This window comes from Pseudophryne corroboree, chromosome 4 (genome assembly GCF_028390025.1).
Source record: "Pseudophryne corroboree isolate aPseCor3 chromosome 4, aPseCor3.hap2, whole genome shotgun sequence".
In the NCBI taxonomy this organism is placed as follows: Eukaryota; Metazoa; Chordata; class Amphibia; order Anura; family Myobatrachidae; genus Pseudophryne; species Pseudophryne corroboree.
In genome coordinates this window covers 761,964,489-761,986,868 of record NC_086447.1, presented here as the reverse complement: position 1 = coordinate 761,986,868, position 22,380 = coordinate 761,964,489, and the positions used below count along the sequence as shown (strand labels likewise).

Below are 22,380 nucleotides of genomic sequence, written 5' to 3'. Positions count from 1 at the left end.
CGGATGGTTCGGTCAGACCAATTTTGAACTTCAAATCACTGAACCCTTACCTGAAGGTGTTCAAATTCAAAATGGAGTCTCTCAGGTCAGTGATCTCAGGTCTGGAGGAGGGAGAGTTTCTGGTATCCCTGGATATCAAGGATGCATACCTCCACATTTCGATTTGGTTGCCGCACCAGGCTTATCTCAGATTTGCACTGTTAGACAGCCACTAGCAATTTCTGGCGCTGCCATTCGGCCTTTCCACAGCACCGAGGGTGTTCACCAAGGTGAACGTAATCCCATATCTGGACGATCTGCTGATAAAGGCATCATCCAGGGAGACGTTGTTGCAGTCCATTGGTCTCACGACTCGTCTGCTCAGGGACCACGGTTGGATCCTGAACCTTCCAAAATCACATTTGGAGCCGACAAGGAGATAGTCTTTTCTGGGAATGATCCTTGACACGGAAGTGCAGAGGGTGTTTCTGCCAAAGGAGAAAGCGTTGGTAATTCAAACAATGGTCCGGGATGTCCTGAAGCCAGCCCGGGTATCGGTTCATCAGTGTATTCGCCTTCTGGGGAAGATGGTTGACTCTTACGAGGCTCTGCAGTACGGACGTTTTCATGCTCGGTCCTTCCAACTGGATCTCCTGGACAAGTGGTCGGTATCTCATCTACACATGCACCAGAGAATACGTCTGTCGCCGAAAGCCAGGATTTCACTCCTCTGGTGGCTGCAACTACCTCACCTTCTGGAAGGCCGCAGGTTCGGGATTCAGGACTGGAATCTTCTAACCACAGATGCAAGTCTCCGTGGCTGGGGCGCAGTCACTCAGGGGGAAACCTTCCAAGGAAGGTGGTCAAGCCTGGAATCCAGTCTTCCAGTCTTCCAATAAACATTGTGGAACTAAGAGCCATCTACAATGGTCTTCTCCAAGCTGCCCATCTTCTGCGAGATCGAGCCATTCAAGTGCAGTCGGACAATGTAACGATGGTGGCCTACATAAACCGACAGGGCAGTACGAAGAGCAGAGCTGCAATGTCAGAGGTAACAAGAATCATCCTCTGGGCAGAAAAACAGCAATCTTCATTCCGAGAGTAGACAACTGGGAAGCAGACTTCCTCAGCAGACACGATCTCCATCCAGGAGAATGGGGCCTCCATCCGGAGGTGTTCACAGAGGTGACAGATCTTTGAGATGTACCTCAAATAGACATGATAGCCTCTCGTCTCAACAAGAAGTTTTGGAGGTATTGTTCCAGTTCAAGGGACCCGCAAGCCGTGGAAGTGGACGCCTGGTGTCTCCGTGGGTATTCCAGTCGGTGTACGTGTTTCCTCCACTTCCACTCATTCCAAGCATTCTAAAACTCATAATGAGAACAAGAGTTCAGGCAATCCTCATTGCTCCGGACTGGCCAAGAAGGGCTTGGTATGCGGATCTTCTGGATCTACTGCTGAAAGATCCGAGGACTCTTCCTCCTCGGGAGGACCTGTTGCCGTTCGCTTATCAAGACTTACCGCGGCTACGTTTGACGGCATGGAGGTTGATCACCAGATATTAGCTCAGAAGGGCATTTCAAACAAAGTCATTCCTACCCTGATACAGGCTAGGAAAGGAGTAACGTCTAAACATTACCATCGCATTTGGAAAAAGTATGGGGGAGAGATGTGTGCTGAGCGGTCTGTGCTAGATCGCTCAGCACACATCTTCCCGTCTGTACGGGGCTTAAGACTACAATATACACTGTTTATCTCGTAACAACATCTGTGTAAAGGTGTGTACACGCGGCACTATGCGCCGTAAGCCCAACATTGACTATTCGATGGGGATGGAGCCCGGCCCTGCCAATATAGTCAATGTTGGGCTGCCTGCACAGTCTATTTTTCTTTGCGATGCCGATCCTGCAGGACCGCGCATCGGCATCGCAAGGACTATACACATGGTGCGATATGCACTATATATTCTTACGATTTTGACTATATAGTCAAAATCAAAAGAAATATCGCACTGTGTGTACACAACTTTAGACTGTTGCTAACTATATGAATTAGAGCAAAATGGGCATTGTTCCATAATGAACTCCAGCTGCCATGTACAATAGTGATACTGTTGAGATACTGTACATTAACTTTTTCATAAAATATGGCTACCATGGGACCTTTATAGAAATGTTCTACTTTTATAACAGTTTATAAGCAACATTGGGGGTAATTCAGATCTGATTGCTAGCAAGCGATTTTTCTACTGCTGCGATCAGATAGCCGCCACCTACAGGGGGAGTGTGCGAACGCATGTGTAGCAGAGCTGTGCAAACTGATTTTGTGCAGCCCAGGACTTACTCAGCCGCTGCGATCACATCAGCCTTTTCGGGGTCGGATTTGAAGTCAGACATCCGCCCTGCAAACACTTGGACACGCCTGCACTCTCCTCCCCTGACACACACAGCAGCGGCTGGCCAGATAGGATCAATTGGCTTTGCGGGCCTTATATGGCCCGCGGGCTGGAGCTTCCACATCCCTGAGCTAGAGACTGCCAGAAAGAATATTTTCCCCACCAGTTGACCCCAATCCCCTGAGTCACCATATTCCTTAGACTTTGTGTAACTTCGGGTTTTCAGAGAATTGCTGGTCCAATTTGCAAACTCTGGTAATCAGTATACTACTGGTATTCCCTGAATTCTTGGGGGTAAAAGTTTCTTGTGAATTTGGTGCTATATATGAATTCTAGGTGTCCTATTCTTGCTCTGAGCAAAGACAGTTTTTGGAACTTCCCATTACCTAGTCTCTCGGTAGCTGAACGTCAGTATAGTAAGGACAATGAACTCTGCCTGTTCTGTGGAGATCCTGGACATTTCATTAAATCTTTTCCCATTCGAATAGTGTCAGAGTGCCAACCCAAGTTCCAAGTGTTGGGGTGCCAGTATAAGTTCCATGTTTCTGGTGCCAGTCCAATTTTCAAGTGTCAGGGAATCGGCCCAAGTTCCAAATGTTGGGGGTGTGATCCCCTGTTTCTGTGTGTGCTGCTTATTTAGTGGTTCCTGTACCTGTAGACACAGGAGAGGATTCTAAGTGTCCAGCCCCAGAGAGTTCCTAGTGCACCCACCCCAAAAGGAATCTCTACTGTAGTGCCACTGCCCCAGGAGGGTCTCTGGGTGTTCAGTCTTAGGAGGAGCCACTAGTGTCTCCCATTTGTTGCTTCCTGCTGTAGCTTATGCAGTCCTGTGTTTCCTGAAGTCTCCATGAGTTCCCGGTAGTATTTGCCAGTTTCATGTTCCTGGAATAAGGTTCTTGATTTGAGTTTGCCATGGTCCAGGTCACTTCATTTCAAATTCTAGTTCCGTATTCTGGTCCAGTTCCTGGTCTGGAATTTTCAGGAGAAATTAAAAGGCTTAGAGGTCAGTGGTATCTCCACACTTTCATGTAACTAAATACGGAGAAAACAAAAGTATTGTATACTCCAGCAAAAAGCTACTGAAACCATTTGAAATTGTAACCAATGAAGTCAATTCAGACACTACCAGAGTCAGATCATACACTTAATTCAAATACTGGAAAAGCAGCTAGAAAAGCTGAAGGAGGAGAATAAACACCGCTCAGTATGTTGCACTTGCAGATAAAGTTATTATTTTGCTTTGCCAGGACCCAAGGGTCTGCAACATCTTGCAATTGTATTAGTTCATTTTGGCAACCACGCTTGATCTTAGGTTTAAATCCTATGAAACATCTTTCTTTCCAACTGACACAGATCATAAGAGAAGCAAAAGAGCTCCTTGTGAGCAAGTTGTAGCTCAAGTGGCACATGACACAACGCTCCTGTTTTAGCTTCTGCAAATGCTTCTGACAGGAAAAAACTGACCTTTCAAAAAAGTAACTGGTCATGATGGTTAGTAAACTCAGTGTACCAAAGTGAAACATGATATTTGGTCAGGCTTAATAAAATTTTTCATATATATTGACACCTCTTTCATGACTCAATCTGAAACAGTAAACATCAATAGACTGGTGGAATGATAATGTATAAATTAGCATCTCAAACAGACCCTTTAAATACTGGAGGAAAAAAAGGCAATTTGGAGCCCCTTGTACAAACTAGCTTTGGTTTACTTAAGCTGCCCACTCTCCAGTGTGTACTCAGAAAAAATGTTTAGCAATGCCAAAAACCAAGAACTAAGATCAGCGTAGGAGACTACTTTCAAAAAAATGTTGAAACTCTATGCTAATCAAAATGAACTAAAAATTCTATGAGGAAGACCTGTGCTGCCAATTACATCAAACAGAGACTTCTTCTATAATGGATTACTATGAGGATGAACTAATATTGTGTGATGATAATATTACCAACTATAATGAGGGTGATGAAGAGGATGATGATGACAACTTCCAAATATGACAATGATAAGCAACACTGTTAGCTGCCTTTAGCCCATTCGTAGAATGGTTTAACCAAATCACCAAATTATAATTTTTTTGTGATGGCCCAAACAAACCACACACTTCAGTCACAAAAGTGGCAGTCTCTGTTGCTGATGTACCTGGTTGGTCAAACTATGAAAGTCCTGTTTAAAATACAACATAAATGTGAGTGGGGGTGCCCAATCATGCACCACTGTTTACTCTGGGCTTTGTCAAGATTGTGTGTGTTTGACAGGCAGCATATATTACTGTACTTTACTGTGGCGTTGATGTTCTTTTCTATCTGCTAGGCCATCCACCACCAGTTCATCCTTCTTATCATTCTTTATTTGTGTGTTTGACAGACAATGTATAATCGTATTTTACTGTACTTTACTGGAGCATTGATGTTCTTCTGTATCTTGCAATGCCATCCATCACCAGTTTATCCTCCTTATGATCCTTTATTGTGTCTGTTTGACGGGCACATATATTACTGTACTTTACTGGGGCATTGATGTCCTTCTCTATCTTGCAAGGCTATTCATCACCAGTTCATTCTCCTTAACATCCTTTACTGTGTGTGTTTAACAGGCAGTGTAGAATCGTATATTACAATACTTTACTGGGGTGTTGATGGGGGTCTGTATCTTGCAAGCCCACCCATCGTTTGCTCATCATCCTTCTCATCTTTTATTGTGTGTGTTTTACAGGCAGCATACAAAACTGTACTTCACTGGAGCTTTGATGATCCTCTGTATCTCGCAAGGCGATACATCACCAGCTCATCCTTTTTATCATTGTTTATGAAGTGTATTTGACAGACAGCGGATAATCATATATTACTGTACTTTACTGGAGTGTTGATGTTCTTCTATATCTTGCAAGGCCATACATCTCCAGTTTTTAGGGGTGGATTGGCCATAGGGCTCACCAGGAAGATTCCTGGTAGGCTGACATGTCTGTGGGGTGTGTTTTGTGTGTTGTCATGTGGCTCCACCCCCCACATGACAGGCAGCCCACCACATTCAGTGCACTGCATTGTCCCCATTCATTCTGTTATTCCATCTCTGCAGAACAGTAACTCTGCCATCCAGTGATGCTGCCATGGTTACACGGTATGTTATACCTCTTGTGCTGCCCATGTCGGGCTATTTCTACAAAAGTTTGCTGATGATCTAGTTCTTGACTAATGAAAACATTCTAAAGGGTTATATAGTGTACTAACTACCATCCTGTCTGCCACTGCCGTGCCACTATATTCCATAGATGTGCGATAATCTTTTAGACTGCCATGTGTTTGAACCACTGCTCTGTCACTTAACCACTTGCCTGGCATGGTCGCATCAGATGCGACCACACCAGCAAGTGTTTTATCTGATAGGATGTGACCAGTCAGATAAACTGTGTTAGCAGCAGCAGGGCAGAGAAACTTCCCTCCGCTGATGCTCTCAGAGGGCCCAGAAGGCCCCTCTGCCTCCTTGCACCCTTCCCTCAATGTTGCCGTGCGGCCGATCATTGCTGATCGATCAGCATGGCACAACCCCCCATCCAGTGGCTGCAGACAATGGCAGCCACTGGAAAAGTGTAAAACAACCTCCACCCCCCCACCCCCACCCCCACCCCCCAAGCCACTCCCAGACCCCCCACCCCCCTCCGTGTGCCTGGCAGCTGTCTTAGGGTTAAATAGTAACGTCACAATGTCGCGATGTTACTGATGTTCTGATGCTACCGATCTTCCCGACTGATGTTTGGATGTTTGCGAAAAATGACTTTTTGAAAAATAAAAAAACACATTTTTTTTTTATTTCTTTTTTTAACTAAAATCATTTTGGATAAGGTTAAATTCATGTTCTTCACCTAATTCACTAATAAAAAAAAAATGACAATTTCGGAGCGTTTTTTTTTTTTGGGGGGGGGGGGAATTGTCAGTTAAGTGGTTAGTTTTGCTAGCCAACTTGCCGCAGCCTTTGGCCAATATTGGTGAAAATAATATTGTAAGGTGGTCCAAACTGCTGGAAATGACTAGAAATCAATGTTACTGGTGTTAATAATACTGTAGGAACAAATACAGGTCCAAATTACATGATTATAGCAGTTGTTAATTTTAAAGAAATCCAAAACCAAAACTAAAACATTTGAGGGTAGTATTGCCAAAACCAAAACATGGGGGTCTGTGCACACCTTTAGTTTCTATTGCAGCCTCTGTTTACAATGCTGACAGTAAGTATGTGTTTTATACCTACAGTATGACTCTCAAGAAGTGTGAAGTATATCAACAACCTTAGAGTATTATGTTACATCTGTGTTGAATCAGTATTTTCTTCAAGGGTCTTGTTGTTCTGCCAATGGCCCTCATTCCAAATTGTTCGCTCGCTAGCTGCTTTTAGCAGAAGTGCAAACGCTAAGCCGCCGCCCTCTGGGAGTGTATCTTAGCTTAGCAGAAGTGCGAACGAAAGGTTAGCAGTCCTGCTATAAAATATTTTCATGCAGTTTCAGAGTAGCTCCAAACCTACTCCTACCTTACGATCACTGCAGACAGTTTAGTTCCTGTTTTGACGTCACAAACACGCCCTGCGTTCGGCCAGCCACTCCCCCGTTTACCCAGGCACGCCTGCGTTATCTTCTGACATGCCTGCGTTTTTTAGCACACTCCCGGAAAATGGTCAGTTACCTCCCAGAAACGCCCCTTTCCTGTCAATCACTCACCGATCACCCGTGCGACTGAAAAGAGTCGTTCGACCTTGTGTAAAACTGCATAGTTTTGTGTGAAAGTACTTCGTGCGTGCGCACTGCGGCCCATACGCATGCGCAGTAGTGCCGATTTTTTGCCTGATCGCTGTGCTGCGAACAACAGCAGCTAGCGATCAACTCGGAATGACCCCCAATGTACTGCAGATTGCAACTGTATTGCAACAAAAAACAAAATAATCAGTTTTAAAAATTCAAGTGGCTATGAATAATTTCAGTTATTGGATGCCTGACAATCCAGACACCATGTTATCTTGTGTATCTTCCATATGTAGAAGAACATTTGACTAAATACCAGCCTGAGTGGCGGAGTTATTAATGGTGTGGCTCAGGATTGGGACATGATTCCAGGGGAAACAGTGAATAAGCCCCATTAGTTGAGTATTGTTCAATAGTCTCCTTGGGGCAAATTCATTTTATTGCTTATTGCAATGGATGCGATGTCCTGTTCTGCACTGGCAAATTGTGTTCATGATCATTGCAAGTTTTTCTCTCACACTGCGTACGGGTGCAAGGGAAAACGTGCAATGTCAGCCCAGCCTATATATGTGCAGCTGTATGTCACGGCAATGTCCAGTGGCACATTGCATTCAAATAAATCCCCCCTTTAGGTAGTGATCTCACTGACTTTTCTTAATTATATATTTTAGAATATATAGTACATTAATGTTAGGACTTGATTATTGCTCCCTGTAGTATGACTCCCTGCCTCCATGGGTCACCAGAGCTCCTGTCATGTTAGCTGCACCACTGGTTATTAACAGAGGGGTTGCTCTTTGAACTCTGTTTGGTTGCCAGCTGTCTGGGGAGGGTTATGGTTAGGCAGCGGGGGAGGGAGGGTTAGGTATAGGCTACGGGGAAGGGGATTAGGGTTAGGCAGCACCGGAGAGGGTTAGGCTGGGGGGGGGGGGGGGGGCAGAGAGTGTTAGGCTGCTGCAAAGGAGGGTTAGGGAGGTTAGGGGTAGTTTATTCACCATATAGGTGTTAGGATTCTGAGCATTGAGATACTGCTGTCAGTATTTTTACTTCCAGCATCCCAAACTCCGGGATCCTGATACCATCTCATGGAAAGATCTAATATAAGATGTCTTAAAGACAGTTTTTTTTAACCTGGAGAGTTTAATATGACAGTCAATACAAGGCTTTTATACTGCATAGGAAAAAATTTAGATGTATATAAAATTTAGACTTGAATATGTAGTACCCGGGTGTTGGCGCGGCCACAGGTAAGTTAGGTTTAGATTTTACCTGTGATAAAAGCACTGGCAAAGTGATAAACTGGAGATATATTTGTCCCAGGTTTTTGACCTACAGTATGTGATTTAAACCCCCTGTAAATGTTTGTCCTGCTAAACCTACTTTATTAAAATTTGGGCTTTTAGTAACAGCCGGATAAGGGGTCCTGGGGGCATGGATGTGAGAGAGAAGAGAGGGCTCCACCCATAAAGCACATTTCTGTTTTTTAGGCCTTCAGCCTGTGAGCAGGCTATTTGGTGCCTGCACCAGTAAGAGGCTGATATAAGATGTGTCAGGGCTTAACTTAGGGTCTCACTACCTGGAGAAACAGGCAGCAGGCCTGTTAGGAGCCACTGTGATTTACTGACTGTAAGCACTGTGCATTTGTCTGTGTTTGTGGTATGGGCACTAGGTCCTACCACTCTGAAAGAGGGAATCTATTATGTTTAGTTAGTTAGTGCACAGACTGCTAGGATTTATTTTTATGTTTTGTTTTTATACTGCACAATAAAACTAGCCATGGCTAGATTGCTCAAAAATCCTTGACTGACGTGCTGTTTTCCTGGCTGCTCTCTGTTTGGAGGTACATATTTACCCCAGGAGAGGACAGCCCTACCCTGATCTCCTCACATACCTGACAGCTGAGATGGAAGCTCCAGTGGGTCTTCATTCTCTGGTAGTGACTCCACAAGCGTATCTACCTCAGGCTGTAGCAGAGAGGCTAGCCCCATACACACATAACATTACATAATGTGAAAGCCTTGATAAATCATCATGTACATTTATTAAAGGGGGTTAAGAGGACATAAGTCTAGGGCAAGTCGCTGCATGATGAAAAATCATCACGATCCATATGACAGTCACTTATGTCACAAAAGGAATATGGCAAATATTAAACAGTAGTTTGCAAAATAGTGATTACTAGGCAACAGCAATAGCTATAATAATTAAATGGGCTTTTTTATATTAACTACAGTAGCACATCTGTAGATCTGACTAGGAAAATGGAGGAACTTCTCAATTGTTTGAATATACTATGTTTTAAATGAACAATATTCTTCACAAAACACACACACATATATATATATATATATATATATGTATATAAAGTTAAATAGCAGAACAGATTATTATTCAACAGATCAGCAAAACACCGGACTGATCAGTACTTTAAAGAAAACACAGATCTTTTGCGCTGGAATACTCTGTTGCTGAGAAACAATACAGTAGCTTTGACTCCCAATGATAATGCAGAATACAGTTCAACTCAGTTCATTGCATCAATAGTTTAGTCCTAAAGCGCTCTTTATTCATCTTAATATTTTCCAATAAAATGGCTTTATCCTTTTACACTGTTAGACTCAGTCACTGGTACAACAGTAGCTCAAACAGGACATGAATCACTCTTCAGCTCAGTCTTTTGCACATGTTAGGGCTACCTGTATCCCTACCCCCTCACTGCATTGTCTCCGGCTTAGTCCCACTCTGCTCCCTTTATGCTGCGCTCCACTCAGTCTTGCTGCCCACTCTGTACAGCCCCACTACCCCTCTCTGCCCACTGTTACATCCCATCACACTGTGCCCCCTCCCACCCGTGGCTGCATATGCACCTCCTGGCAGGTCTTCCTCCTCTCCTGCTATGGTCTGTGCCATCTTCCTAGCTGTGGGTTTCTTTGGAGGGATGGTGCGTACTCCGGCTGTCACTGTGCAAGCATTACCTCTAGCAGTCATGTCCACTGTAAAGACAGAACTCATCTTCCTGTAACCACTTACCTGCCTCTAAAATAAGCTACTTAAGTTTTTTAGAAAATATCTTTACCTTGCTTTAAGTTTGCAGCCTTTTCTTTTAAAATATAGCTATTTATATTTTAACTTTGTGATTCGTTTTGACATGTATCATCAATGACCATTGGGGTCCTTTCCATACCATCCCAATAAGCTATCAACCCAATCTCTTATGTATTTATGGTGCTGGCAACATATTAACCTAGAACTTAGGGGTCATTCCAAGTTGTTCGCTCGCTAGCAGTTTTTAGCAGCTGTACAAAAGCTAAGCCGCCGCCCTCTGGGAGTGTATCTTAGCTTAGCAGAAGTGCGAACGAAAGGATCACAGAGCGGCTACAAAATAATATTGTGCAGTTTCAGAGTAGCTTCAGACCTACTCAGCGCTTGCGATCACTTCAGCCTGTTCAGTTCCTGTTTTGACGTCACGAACATGCCCTGCGTTCGGCCACCCACGCCTGCATTTTTCCTGGCATGCCTGCGTTTTTTTTCGTACACTCCCTGAAAACGGTCAGTTGACACCCAGAAATGCCCTCTTCCTGTCAATCACTCTGTGGCCAGCAGTGCGACAGAAAAGCTTCGCTAGACCTTGTGTGAAACTACATCGGCCATTGTGAAAGTACGTCGCGCGTGCGCATTGTGCCGCATGCGCAGAAGTGCTGTTTTTTTGCATCATTGCTGCGCAGTGAACATTTTCAGCTAGCGATCAACTCGGAATGACCCCCTAAATCAGGGATAGATATCTGTATAAGCTCCCAATAACAACAGAAAATATTTACATGTCATACATTCCCTGTATATGGATGGCAGTAGTGCTTCCTCAATTTCTTATTTTCTTTACTTGTTCGGGATCTTTGACATAATGTCTCTCAATTCTGGTATAACATGCAAAAAATAGTTAGATAAAACAACAATGTGTAGTATTGTTCAAGATAGAGTCTTTAGTCAATTCTCAAATCCCACACGTCTGTAATATATTCGAAACTGGATAAGTACAAGTGAGTTGCGGGGGAGCGTACCCCAACTCACAGTGGAACCCAAGCTATAATGAGTGTAAAGGTATCTTTATTCTTCTCAAACACCCTTTATGACCTTCACCGGAAAGGTGTAGTGGTGCGTACCAGACTCACTTCTGGAATGAATAAGTATGAGACATGAAGGTATCTTTCTCCTTATAGAAGTGGTTTTAAGGTAATATGCGTACCACACTCACGGAATTATCTGATGGTAGACTCCTATCTGGATTTCTTTGTAATCCACCATAATTCTTAAATATCCAATCTTAAAAAACTATTGTCAGTGCCTTTCTACGTCAGTTCATACAAAACGGATAATTGCACAGACCAGTCCACATCAATGTAAAAAATTTAAGAATTTATTCACAAAAACCCCATAGTTTAGAGTATAAAACACAAAAAAGAATGCACAATCCAAGAATGTTTAAAACATCACTTGATGAAAGTTCAAATTCATAAAAATATATTCATAAAAAGAAATAACAAAAAATAGGAAATCCAACAAACAATTTTAGATAACCAACAAAATAAATGGTAGTGGATTACCTTAGTCTCTATTTCCTTAAAAGCAAAAAAGTGCCACAGTGCCCAGTCAGTATCGTGTCGACGCAATTCAGCTCTCATGAGCCTTCCTCAAGACATATGGGCACTGTAAAGCCTCATGCTATTTAACTGGGCAGTGACCAATCAGAGGAACAGGAAATTACATAATAATTAATTATCTGTTAGGATTTGAGAATTGACTAAAGACTCTATCTTCAACAATACTACACATTGTTGTTTTATGTTGATTTAGTTCTTGGTCAAACTTGTGTATTTGGGTGTGGTGACACTCGTAAGGGACTGTCTCAGTTAAAGCAGCCTTGTGCACATTTTGAGTATCCGAGCCTTTTTTTGTTCAACATATTATCCTACCTGTCTACTTTCATTAATAAATCCCCTATCGCCATCACCTATCTAGCCTTACAAGCCCTTCTGTTCCCATCTTACTGGAAAAGACATTCTCTTGCTGTCTATAGGGAATATACACTGCTCATTAACTAACACTCCCATTATTAGCCAATCTATCATATGTTTTGGAAAGTCAGAGCAGGACTAAAGATGGAATGGAGAAGTGAACAAGTGGAGAAGTGGCTCATACTGTTGCAACTAACAAGCTTTTAGCTACCATTTCTCAAGTATAATCTATAACAACTATTCCTAACCATTGTCCTCACTGCACATTAACAGTCCAGGTTTTAAGGATAGCCATACTTGAGCACATGTGACTCAATTTGTACATAAGTCATTTTAATTAACCCAACTGTGCTGAAGGATGGATAGCACCAAAACCTGGACTGTCAGTGTGCCTTGAAGACCGTGGTTGGGAAATAGTGATCTGTAATACTGTATGAGAGGTAGAAGCTATAGGCTCTTATCAACTCTTTACACTGCTTGATACATCTCCACTAACATCTCTTACACTATCCAACTGTTTTGTTTTTTTAATTGTGGCCTAGCCAACAGCCATTAAATTCTAACTCTACTGCTATTTCCAAGTATTGTACAGTTTACACGTCCACAGAGAATGCTTCTTCAACACTCCTGCATGTTTCTTAGCGAAATGTAAGTAAAGAGCTTTGGACTTAAGGTAATGTAAAAACTTATGTGGCTTATGACTAAGAGCAATAGAAAAAATAGCTGCATTCTGTAGCACCTTAACTGTCAAATCATAAAAATATACACATTTTCTTATAACTGTGGGTCATACTGTTTTCAGTGGAAGATCCAGATTGCATGTGAGCTGGCAGGGTCAGTTAACACATCACATATGCTTAAATAATGGGAGGATATGTGCAAGAGAGAGAAAAGAGGAGTGTCTTTAGAGCCAGGCTGAAATGAATACCTCCTTTCAACACAGTATCCACATGCCTGAAGCAGCAGAGCGTTGATCTGCTCCCTCGCTTCTCTACTCCTGGAGATTGCCTAAATAGTTGCACACCCTACTGTGCACTGCAGGCTTTTATCTCATTCCGGCTGTTATCTCCCCACCTGCAACCAAAATCCCGTTTATGACTTCCAACTGGATCATACACTGACCTATTTTAAAGTAAGAGAATGAACTCTTTATTTTTATTATGCACAAAGTTTATTTTTGATGTCACATTATTTCTCCTTATGGAGAAATGTATTCTTTTTTTTTCCCTCTTATTTCTTGGCTGTGTGATATTATTTTCTGAATGTTAAAGGTTTTTGGGGGATTTTTTGCAACGTTATTCATTGTTAAATTGCAAATTTTATGATTTTATTCATGCATCAAAAGTTTTGTACCCACAGAAAGTTAGCAAAACATATTTTGTGAGTCATTTTATTTATGTGCCAGCAATATATAGAGGAATGCCAAGGTAGCATTACTTACTAAGTATGATCATGTATGGGTGACTCAGGACCTGGCACCCACTAGATATTGTACCTTGGGACTATTTGTGTGTTATTCATTTGGTGATTCAAATGTGAATTATATTCAAATGTTAGAAAAATCACTGGAGGTGATTTCTGGACATGTTACCTTTTATGCTTTACTATGACATTTATCTAAGCACATAATTTCTCCAATTATTAAAACATTATTTTCTTATAGCCTATAACTATTACATTACTGATAGCTACTTTTTCCTAAATCTGTGACAGGTAACAAGCACATACCCAAGACTTGCAATTATTCAAATAGAATGTATGTAGCCATTGAGCAGTATTATGAATTGCATCTAATATATTTTAATTTTATTTGCTTTTAATTACAATATTCAGCATGTTGGTATTTTTGCTATGTAAAACCACACAGTCACATAAAATGCAGCTAAAACTAACCACATCAGAACCATTAATACCTAAAAATACCTACATAACGCAATGATGACTGAAAACAAAAAATTGGCACAACCTTAATCATGCAATATTTTACAGAAAGGGGAAAAGTGGTATATCCTTGCCTCTGGGTTGTGGATGCCATGTCCAAACCAAAGACACCTGATATTACGCCCCATTGATCTCAAAAGGGGTAAAACCCCTTCAAGAATGTCTTAAAATGTGGTCCTGGAGCTCTCCCTAGAAGTCACTTGACATTATGCCCATTGTGAGTTGTTAACCTGACGTACTATATTCGGGACACAACCCTACTCCCCTCACCTAAAGAACCAACACTGACAGTGACAAAAGAGAATCTAGATTTCTTTTGATTTCAGCAGGGCTTCCAAAAATTGAGTCTCTCCCCACGGTTTATGAATAAACCTGTTGTTCGTCTAATGGACAAGGTATAGTAGTGTACAGTAGAATGTGCCTATTACTGTATATGACTTTACCCTGCTTACATACTTTTATGTTATGTCATCTGCGAGATCCCAGAAGGGTGAACAGTAGGGATGAAATGTGTATGTTGGGTGGGGAAGGTTTGCATGAGTTGCACACAAGAGGGGGCTATACATAAGTGAAGGGGGAAGGGGATCTGGCAGCCTGGTAAAGAAAGCAATGGCTGAGTGCTGGTAATATCTGGGGGTGCAAGGTGCAAAACAGGGGTGCAAGGTAATTTTTTCCAGCAAGGTTACGCCACTTGCCACAAGGTAATGACTTATATATTTGGGTCCCATGCAGAGCCGGATTAAGCCTTTGGGGGGGGGGGGGGGGGGTGGCTGTGTCACTTAAGACTGGGGGGCACAGGGCTGCAGTACATTAGATTGTGCATATCTCCCAACATGTGATTTTCCTCTTAATATATGATTTCTGTCACCTGTGCTGAACTATTTAATTGATAGGAAATGTATTTCAATGCAAGTGATTGCAATCATAAATTATGAGGGAAGTCCAGGTACGGAGCATTTTGTCTCTCTTGGAATGGGTTGTGTTGAGAGGTATGAATTGTATATATTAAATATAAATCAGTAGTGTATATTAGATTTAAACTAACATTTTAATAATTCCTGGGTATTGTTTATAGTTCTACCTAATAGAGAGACAACTATTTTATAAAGTTTTCTTGTAGTGAAACAAAGACAATTTAAACAACCTTAAAATACACATAAAAATAAAAACTATAATCTATCTTGTCACAATCTTGTCACATGCAAAAATAACAGCAGCCTCTGTACTACTTACACACTGGGACAGAACTCAGGAGGACTCTCTGTGTGTGTCCCTCTCTACCAAAAACCTGATACTCCTGTGTCTCTACCTGCACTACATACTGTCTTGTTCGCATTCTAGCTGCCCGGTTCTGCTGCTGCATAAAAGTGATAGCTAGTGATGTCAGTGTGCTTTGTCCGGGAGCCCCTTGAAAGTGTTGTGCCCGGGTACAGTATCCCCTGTGTCCCCCTCTTAAACTAACTATGGTCCCATCCTATGCTTCTTAAAAGTTGGGAGGTATAATAAATGTAGCAAATATCCAGGAATAGGGTTTGACATTTTGCATGTTTGCACTGGGAACCATATTGTTTAGAAACTGCCCTGGTAGGCCCCTTACTGTGTTGGTAGCTCTGCCGATGTTGTTAATAAATGCATAAAAAGATTGCAAAATTGTATTACATATTATTAAACTTAAAAAAAGCCATGCATTAGTTCATTACCGTTTTATAGTTGTTGATTGTTAATTCCCTCAGTTTAGCTTGAATTTTGACATGTAGAGAGTACTGTGTTATATAGGGTCCTATTCATCATCACTAAAATGGCCCATTACGCATGTGGAAATTGCCAGTTTTATGTGATGGGCCAGTCATTATAAAGGGTCCTATAGGGCCACCTAATATTTAGCAAACTCTGAAAATTTAAAGTTTTTGTAGTTTGCCTGTGAGAACAAATGCCACCTTGAGATGGTGCTGGTTCTCGGAGCCCTGCTCTTTCCTATGGAAAGGAAGTCTGTGGCTGTGAACAGGGTACTGGGTGGATCTCTCTACCACCTTCTCACTGTGTGAACAACAGCTGTGCACATGCGAGACCCCAGGTCACATTGGCACAGAAGCCGGCAATGGGGGTGGTAAATAAAGCTGATACTAAAGTAGAAATGTTAATGCTCATGGGAGCAGTTGCTTTTCGGAGCAGTGCTCAGGTGTGAATATCAGCTGTTCCCGCTACCCATAGCACCTAATGCTTCAGGGCACTGATACGTCCCTTTGGTAGGTCTGCCCAGTGCACATGAGTGACCTAAGATTACACATACTCATGCAGTAGGGGGCAGTGGGGATCTTACCAGATACCTCTTTGTAACCCCATAGGATAGAGTGGGGTCCAAGGAACCAATGCCATCTGAACACGGAATTGGTACTTGCAAACTCCGAGCCCCAATAACAAATGAGCCGGTTGCTAAAAACAAACAGAAACTAGCGTTTCCACTTGCTTAATGGACCCATTAGTGATAATGATGGTGCACACACAGATACTTTGCTCCCTCAAACAATGGAATATGGACACAGAGAAAGAGCCCATACTGAACATATATACTCAATATAGGTCAGAAGCCTGGAGCAGACTCAGGAAGTTATCATGGGAGAAAGTATGCAGCGGTGTTACACACAAAGCAATTACAAATCAATATACAATTAAAACATTTGTATTTTTCATACATTAACTACACAATTAAAGCTTATTTTAATAGCAGACACACACAAAAAATTGATGAAGGGGGTAATTCAGAGTTGATCGCAGCAGCAAATTTGTTAGCATTTGTGCAAAACCATGTGCACTGCAAGGGGGGCAGATATAACATGTGCAGATAGAGTTAGATGTGGGTGGGGTGAGTTCAAACTGAAATCTAAATTGCAGTGTAAAAATAAAGCAGCCAGTATTTACCCAGCACAGAAACAATATAATCCACCCAAATCTAACTCTCTCTGCACATGTTATATCTGACACACCTGCAGTGAACATGGTTTTGCCCAACTTTGCTGCTGCGATCAACTCTGAATTACCCCCTAAGTCCCTTTAACAGTTTGTGATAAAATACGCTCTTATGATTGAGGCTGATTATGTGTCTTTGATTGTGAATCTCCTTTGTGTTCTATATATAACAAACTGCTGAGTTATGCAATAGATATTGCCAGCAAACAGAAACTTCACATAGCAGGGAAATGAAATCAGTGTGACCCATCTTTGATGTTTAGATGTCAGGGTGTACTTATCACCAGGGACTCTTCCTTCCTTCAGATTGGCTCATTTTACAAAACATCATGTATATTTATATAAAGGAAAATATGACTTGCAAATGATATGAAAAACTATGTTTCTATTAAAACACAGTCTTACTTTTTAACATATGTTTGTTATCTTCCTCAAACATTTAAATGGATCATCCTCATACAGTGGCGCACGGAGGGGGGGTTTCTGAGTACCCAGAAACCCCCCCTGATGGACCAAATTCTTTTTCCAGAGACGGAGACAGCTATGTCTCCGTCTCAGAATAAACCACGACCGCGATCATGACCGCAGCAGCACGGACGGGAGAGCTGGGGAGTTGCTGCGTGTGCTCATCCCACAGCTGCTCCTTCGTCCGACTTGTCACATTCTGAAATGAATGGGCCGGCTGCCGCCAGTCTCCTCTCAGCACTAGGTTTGAATGTGAATGTGTGTGTGTGTGATGTGCTACTGTATGTATATATATATATATATATATATATATATATATATGTGTGTGTGTACAGTATGGAAACCCCCCTCAGAAAATCCTGCGTTTGCCCATCATACATTACTATATTACTGAACCACATGCCTGCTGTTATAGTACCATATTGCCAACACCGGAAACGATATTACTGCATGTGTCAGTGTCACCATCAAATGCTTAACAATAAACTTAAAAATTGGAAGACCTAAAATGTCACTGATTTCATAAACACAAATTGTAAAGATGCAAGAAAGCTTTACAAAACACAGAAACAGCTAAATAAAATGTATGTTGCTGTAATCTTTGCTTTTTAGTTTTCTTTGTAGAACACTGTATACCCGGTAAGATGTAGCAGCAGAGAAGCTAGTCTCTGGCACCCAGCTGACCCCAACTCCCTCCATCCTTCCTTACATGTTCATAAAGAGTGTGTGATGTACTATGCTGTAAATTGATTAAAAAAATGGGTGGCCATGTTAGGTGAATCAGTGCTATCAGACCTCTCCACGTGCCCCTTTTATGCAATCAAACTCCTCCAGGTACCCCTTACATGCCACTAGACTCCTTCACTTACCACTTACATGCCATCAAAGCTCTTCACATGCCTTTTATGTGCCATCAAAGCTCTTCACATGCCCCTTATATGCCATCAGACTCCTCCACATACCCCTTATATGCCATCAGACTCCTCCACATACCCCTTACATGCCATCAGACTCCTCCACGTATACCTTATATGACATCAATCTCCTCCATCTACCCTTTGTCATTAGATCAATCCACATACTTTATATGCCACTAACCCTTCTACATGTTCCATTTGTGCCATCAGACTTTACAAGTCAATTATATGCCATCAGACTTCTGCACATGCCCCTTTTATGCCATCAGATTCCTCCACATGCCCATTATATGCCATCTATTCTACATGCCCCTAATATTCAATCGAACCCAGGGGGAGATGTACTGTATGAAACCTTCTGAGGTGGACAAGTCGAAAAGTTGCAAATTGCAACCAATCAGCATCTCGGTATCATTTATAAATTGATAGGTAGAATTGGTTGCTATCAGGAGCAAATGCAGGATTTCTGGAGAGTGCTTTCCAAAATGCAGCCTGAAGAGGAGATGCTGCAGGACACTTCAGGTTGTGGGGAAGTTTCGTCCCTATGGCCCATCCATATTGTGGCAAAATGTTGTGTTTTGTAGGTCCGGGGGGAGGGTGTGGGACTAAATGATGCAAATTCATGTAATTTAGCCCCACACCTATATGGATCTGAGAATCCCAAGTATAATCTCATCCGGCCGACATCCCTAGGAAGCGGGTGGGATGCAGGAGATTCTTCCACTTTTCTGTGGGTGCCGGGGACTACCTCAACTTGTGGGAGACATGGAAAGTATGTGAAACAAGCTAGAGTCTGCCCCCAAACAAAGTGCAGTTTATGTAATACAGCACTTCAGACATATGATCACTGTAAGCCACTTACCAGATTCCCTCTCTGGTGAGATGATTGAGCGCTCCACATATACACACACACACACACACACACAACAGACTTGGTGGGAAAATCTGCTACCATCGGGCTTGTGCAGGAGCTTCATTATACCTTCTATATAGCATGTAGTTGCAGCTAGACAGGCTTTAGTGAAGGAGGGGTTCCCACCTCCCCCCCACACACACACACATTCACACATTTGCTCATGGCTTCTGTGGGACAGTTCTTCACTTGTCCTCCTTAAAAATTTCTATACATCTCCCACTCAATGTTTAGCCATCTTCAGTTTATATACTGTAAAAATACAAGTAACTAACTATGGGAGCAGGGCTGTAGGCTGTGGGGGGTGGTCTTCAGTATGCCGACTGACGGGATCCCGGCGCACAGTATACCGGTGACGAGATCCCATCAGCCGGCATACCGACACTTATTCTCCCTCGTGGGGGTCCACGACCCCCCCTGGAGGGAGAATAAAATAGTGTGGCGTGCGTAGCGTGCCACCGTGCCCATAGCGTGGCGAGCGCAGCGAGCCCGCAAGGGGCTCATTTGCGCTTGCCACACTGTCGGTAAGCCGGCGGTCAGGCTCCCGGCGCCGGTATGCTGGTCGCCGGGAGCCCGACCGCCGGCATATCGTAGTGAACCCGGCTATGGGTGTCTCCGGGTGACTCGTTTTGCCTGACCCCACCTCCTTCCTCCATGCATTCTGGGCTTTGTCACACACACTGAAAAGATTTGGGTGTGGTGTGTTCAATCTGCAATCTAATTTGCAGTGTAAAAATAAAGCAGCCAGTATTTACCATGAACAGAAACAAAATAACCCACCCAAATCTAACTCTCTCTGCACATGTTATATCTGCCTCCCCTGCAGTGCACATGGTTTTGGCCAACTGCTAAAAAAATTCCTGCTGCGATCAGCTTGGAATTACCCCCCATGTGCACTGCAGGTGTGGCAGATATAACATTTGCAGAGAGAGTTAGATTTGGGTGGGTTATATTGTTTCTGTGCAGGGTAAATACTGGCTGCTTTTTTTTTACACTGCAATTTAGATTGCAGATTGCACTCACCACACCCAAATCTATCTCTCTCTGTACATGTTATATCTGCCTCCCCTGCAGTGCACATGGTTTTGCCCAACTGCTAACAAAATTCCTGCTGCGATCAACTTGGAATTACCCCCAAAATGCATCTCACTTTTGCCTAAAAGTGTGATAATATGATCCCGTTGCTGAAAAGTGTGGTAATATCCCGTTGCCGTGGTCCGCATTTGACCACTTTTATGGCTCCATATCTAACTATCCCTCCTGTGGAGCTCTTGTGATGTATTCTAAAGTGGTTCGACAAAGCATGGGACGCCAAGCTTTTCTTAATGTTCCTGCAATGCTCGCTTAAGCGAGTTTTAAGAGGTCTAGTAGTGTGACCTATGTAAAAAAGATGACACCTGCACTCAATAAAATAGACCACATTCTTTACATTACAGGTGATAAAATCTCTAATTTTAACAGTTTTACCGTTAATGCACACAGGCTCAAGTTTTTTTCAGAGTTGATCACAGCCCCAAGTTTGTTAGCAATTGGGCAAAACCATGTACACTGCACGGGGGACAGATATAATATGTGCAGAGAGAGTTAGATTTGGGTGGGGTGTATTCAAACTGAAATCTAAATTGCTGTGTAAAAATAAAGCAGCCAGTATTTACCCTGCACAGAAACAAAATAACCCACCCAAATCTAACTCTCTCTGCACATGTTATATCTGTCCCCCCTGCAGTGCACATGGTTTTGCCCAACTGCTAACAAATTTGCTGCTACGATCAACTCTGAATTAGGCCCAAAGACAAGATTCCAGAGAAATCCAAAATTGCAGCGCAGCACACATTTGATTGCTGCTTGTTCCAACTTTGCAGTGCTGCAGAGCCTGTTTTATTTATTTTTAATTCCCGTGCAACAAAATGATATGTAGAATACTATTGGTTGCTTTGTGCATCTTCCCCACTGGTCCACGTCTCCATTCTTTTCACTGCTTTATACGTGAACCCTAATGTCACTCTGGTCCTCATTCTGAGTTGCAATGTTTTTATACTGCGCATACCACTAAGTCACACCGCGTATATTAGAGATGAGCGGGTTCGGTTTCTCTGAATCCGAACCCGCCCGAACTTCATGTTTTTTTACACGGCTCCGAGCGACTCGGATCTTCCCGCCTTGCTCGGTTAACCCGAGCGCGCCCGAACGTCATCATCACGCTGTCGGATTCTCGCGAGGCTCGAATTCTATCGCGAGACTCGGATTCTATATAAGGAGCCGCGCGTCGCGGCCATTTTCACACGTGCATTGAGATTGATAGGGAGAGGACGTGGCTGGCGTCCTCTCCGTTTAGAAATTAAAATAGATAGGAGAGTGAGAGTGAGACACTTCATTTACTAACTGGAGCTTAGGAGGAGTTATACTAGTGACTGATGACCAGTGACCTGACCACCAGTGCAGTTTTATAATTTATTATTATTTAATAATCCGTTCTGTTCTTGTTCTCTGCCTGAAAAAAACGATACACAGTGACTCAGTCACACTCACATACCATATCTGTGCTCAGCCCAGTGTGCTGCATCATCTATGTATAATATCTGACTGTGCTCACACAGCTTAATTGTGGGGGAGACTGGGGAGCAGTTATAGGTTATAGCAGGAGCCAGGAGTACATATTAAACAGTGCACACTTTTGCTGCCAGAGTGCCACTGCCAGTGTGACTGACCACTGACCACTGTGACCAGTGACCTGACCACACTGACCACCAGTATAGTATATTGTGATTGAATGTCTGCCTGAAAAAGTACACTCGTCGTGTGACTTGTGTGGTGTTTTTTTATTCTATAAAAATTAAAAAACTCATTCTGCTGACAGACAGTGTCCAGCAGGTCCGTCATTATATAATATATACCTGTCCGGCTGCAGTAGTGATATATATATATATTTTATATCATTATTTATCATCCAGTCTATACTAGCAGCAGACACAGTACGGTAGTTCACGGCTGTAGCTACCTCTGTGTCGGCACTCGGCAGTCCATCCATAATTGTATACCACCTACCCGTGGTTTTTTTTTT

The 22,380-nt window shown here is 42.7% G+C and overlaps 1 protein-coding gene across 1 annotated transcript in view; it reads left to right on the top strand.

The window, feature by feature from the left end:
- Positions 1–13,060: 13,060 nt before the first annotated feature.
- Positions 13,061–22,380, top strand: part of EFEMP1 (EGF containing fibulin extracellular matrix protein 1) — a 193,193-nt gene continuing 183,873 nt past the window's right edge. The window contains exon 1 of the mRNA XM_063918200.1: positions 13,061–13,248. The gene's annotated coding sequence lies outside the window, so the exon portion shown is untranslated. The remainder of the gene's footprint in view (positions 13,249–22,380) is intronic.